Source organism: Hipposideros armiger, unplaced genomic scaffold (assembly GCF_001890085.2).
Source record: "Hipposideros armiger isolate ML-2016 unplaced genomic scaffold, ASM189008v1 scaffold_11, whole genome shotgun sequence".
NCBI lineage: Eukaryota > Metazoa > Chordata > Mammalia > Chiroptera > Hipposideridae > Hipposideros > Hipposideros armiger.
Genome location: NW_017731361.1, coordinates 4,264,479 through 4,268,421, shown reverse-complemented (window position 1 = coordinate 4,268,421; position 3,943 = coordinate 4,264,479).

Sequence of the window (3,943 nt, the reverse complement as noted above, 5' to 3'; positions counted from 1 at the left end):
TATCCAGAGCTTTGCCCCTTCCTACTTCACATGAGGCTTTATCATTTTACCCTTCCTGGGGGACATGCCCACATGAGAGACAGAGGCCCCCTGGAAACTAGAAGGCCCCAAGAAATAGGAGGGGAAATTGAAGTGGGTATGGGTGTTTAGGACTGTTCAGGAGTCTCCCCTAGGCAACTTGAGCTAGAGGTGGCCGAAGGCCTGGGGGTACCAGGTACTTCTGTGGCATCCCTCCCTAGCACCTAGGAGGAGTTGGGGGGTGGGCCTGGAGGCTGCAGCTACCTCCCTCTGTCCATCTTGTCAGGATGTTAACATGGAAAGAAAAAAGTGGAGGTGGCCAAGTAGGGGTTGGGAGCAGAGAAGGTGGGAGAAGCCTAATGAAGGAGGGGCCAGAAGAGGGGTGGGTGGGTGCAGATGTGTGTGGCTAAGGCAGGTAGGGAGCTTCTTAGAGGCTTGACTCTCAGCTCCTGGGAAGTGAGCCCTAGCCCTCCCACCCTCCCAATGCTCCCACCTCAGGCAAGCTGCCTCTTGGGCAGGGACCATTGGAAATCTTGGAGTCCTGGGAGAATGTGTCGTGGGGGTCCCTTGGGAAGGGGCCTGTCAGGTTATCAAAAGGTTCAGCAAAGCTTCCCTGAGAAGAGCGGGGAGTGAAAGGGGTCCCTTGGGAACGTAGGGTTTCCTGGACCTGAGCCATTGGCTCTCCCTTGGCCATAGTCCCCAGCACAGCCGTTTTGGTGTTTGCTTATTTTGGTTATTTTTTGATCAGATATTTTGGCACTGTGCACACTGCCTCCTGTTGCCATGGCAGCCATGACAGGGGCTGAGGCACCGTGAGAAAAATACCAAAATTAATGAGTAAGCGAAAGTGCAGCCGAGAGAAAAACAAGGTTAAAAAAAGAGTTAAAACAGTAATGAAAACAGGCTTCCCAGCTCCACAGCAGAGCAGCTGCTGAAGCCTCCCCAGAGCAGCAACCCCCGCCCAGCCTCAGGCTCCTGGCATCTCCCAGACCTCAAGGCAGAACTCGCTAGCCTTCCCCCACCCAGCCAGCCACAGATGCAGCAACAGCCACTCGGGAACTGTCCCAAGCACAACAGTAGATCAGCTCCAACAGCAGATCAGCTCCCATCTCAGGTAGCATCCTGCCACCCAGAACAGCAACCCAGGGAACAGCTTCTCATCTCCTAGGCAACATAGTCTGGGCTACGGCCCCCACACAACAATGGTCCAGCTATATTACCAGTAAATGGCCTCCCAGCTACACTTGAGCTTCAGAGCTATGGCTGCAGGCATAACAGCATCCCAGCTAGAGTCCTGCACATAGTAACAGCCCAGCCACAAGCCTGGGCAACAGCATCTTAGCTATAGCCAATCCCTGTATGCTGTCAGCACAGCTGTAGTTTCAGGACCAATAGCATCCCAGCTACAGTCTTACAAGAGTAGCTCTGCTCTTATCACAGGTAACAGCCTTCCTCCCAAGTATAGGCTCCTAGCAACAGCCTCTCATCTCCTAGGACCTAGGCAATAGATCCAGCTAGAGCCCCACCTACATCTTATTAACAAAGAACAGCTTCTCAACTATCACCAGTCTCAGGTGTGCCAGCCTCACACCTACAGCTTTGGGCCCAAAGGCATTTCAGTTACCGCCTTCCCCTTAATGTGCACACACACACACACACACACACACTCACGTGCGCGCGCAGCTTGGCAACAGTCTCTCCAGCAATCTGATTGTTCTGGCTGTAGCCTAGGCACAATAGTATCCCAGCTGCAAACAGAGTCAACAGCCTTTCTGTTACAGTGCCAGGGCCTACAGCATCCTAGTCTTCTTAGCTACATCCCAGGGACACACATGTCACAGCAAAAGCCTTAGGCCACCAGCATCCCAACCACTCCCACAGCTAGCATCCCCCAGGCTCCAATCCCTGGGCAAAATCACAGCTGAAATCTCAGTCATATCAGTTTTGGGAGCCCCCCCCCCCGCAATGATCTACTTGCCAACCAGGTCCTCCCCCTAGTTTGGTACTGGGCCCAGGAGCCTGGCCTCTCTCATCTTCAGATGCCACCTCCCAGTCCCTGTTCTTTGCCTGCCCCCTTCCTGGGGAAGACAGCCTCAATCTCCATATCTACATTGCAGGCTCTCAGGTCCCCCACAGGACCCAGCCTAGTATCTGGGTAGGAGGAAATGGAGGCAGGGAGAAGAGTGGCCACACCCTGGTTTGTTCTAGCCCAGTTCTGCTCCTACCACTTGGTGCAGGATTTGGGTTTGATGGTGGTAGAGCAGGGAGGACGGAGGAGAACATCTGGGAGATTAGCATTTCCTGCCCAGCTCTGCGGCTGCCTATCTTGCTCAGCCCTGAGCTGAGGAGGAGAACAGAGGAGCCTTTGAATGGCTCCCAGCAAACAGACTGGGGAGGGTTTGCTGCAGTGGGCAGCAGGCACACGCTGGGGGCAGGGAGACTGGGCAGCTCCTCTGTGGAAGATTTCTTCTCTCTGGGCCACTGATTGCTTCCTTGGAGCTGTGCTCAGCGATGGGGAGAGTATGAGTTTTGCAGGGGACAGAGAGAAACCACTTACAGGACAGATCCTTCTTTCACTAGCTCACCCTATCTCCCATCCAGAGCCCCCAACATGGGCTCCTGGGGCTGAGGGCTGGGGGTGGAGACTAGATCAGGGCCAAGGCCAGAAAGAGAGTCCAGTTGCCGGGGGCTGCTCTGGGGGAGATCTTTGGGCAGTCCTTGCTTGCCTCCTTAGAGATCCCCCACCCTTACCCTGAAGAGTGTTCCACAGAGAGGCCAGGCATAAGAAGGGGAAGAAGCAGAGGAAAGAAACAAAGGATAGAAGAGTGGTAGGGATGGGGAAATGGGGGAGGACAAGGAGGAGGAGTTAGAGGCTATGGCAAATAGAGGCTCAGCAACCATCCATTAGTCTTTCCACACCCGGCTCCAGGTGTTGCCAGGGACAGCTTTCCTCATTCTTTGGGCCTAGAACACCCTGCCTAGGCCTCTAGGTAGTGAAAGGCGGAAGGTCATATTGAAGTGGGGCACCTGGAAGCCTGGGGTACCAAACCCTGAACGCAGGAAAGGGGGTTTCAAAGCTGCTCCGAGACCTCTAGATGGCGCCAGAGAGCCAGAGCTGAGAGGGAGAAACTGAGTATCGGAGTGTATGAGACACTGCGTGTGACACCGTGTGTGACTCGGTGAGTGTGACAGGGAGCGTGTGGCACTGCGAAGGCGTGTGACACAGGCCGTGACACTGCGCGGCCTCGCGGGGCAGGGACCCGTGTGACTCTGTGTGAATGTGTGTATGTCATTGGTTATTGTGTGGGGCCACAACTCCTTATTCGCCCTAAGGGCAGGTGATTGGGGGACCCTCGAATAGCCCGACTCGGGCGCGTTACCTCACTCTCACACTAGCATATCTCCCCCATCCTCTTACTAGAGGAGCCCCCCGGGTCCCATTACCCCCCCCCGCCCCGCGCCACGTTCCGCTCCACAGCCCCACCTTCACCGCTTGCTGCGGCCACGGAAGCTGACCGCTCTGCGGCTTCGGCCAGAGGGGGAGGGGTGGACTTCCCCGGAGCGCAGTGGGAAGGGAGGGCCACACCGGGTGATCTGGGGGTCCTAGCGGGAAGAGGATGAATCTGGAGCAGCAGATGCCGAGGGATGAAGGCACTAGGGGAGACACTTCCCCCTGCCTCGACTTCCCAGGGGGCAGGGTAGGGGACAGGTGTTTGAGTGAGGTTAGGAAGGGAATTCGGTTGGGGTCCCAGATCGGGGCTCGGGTGGGATAAGCGTAAGGTGAAGAGCCAGGGAGGGGGACAGCCCGTGTATCCGGGCCCCGGGTAGTGGGGACATAGCAAAAGGTGGTCCTGGTTTTGGGGAGCGGTGCTCGCGGTCCCCTCCCAGTGGGACCCGAACGGTCCGGAGCTCCACCTCCCGGCCG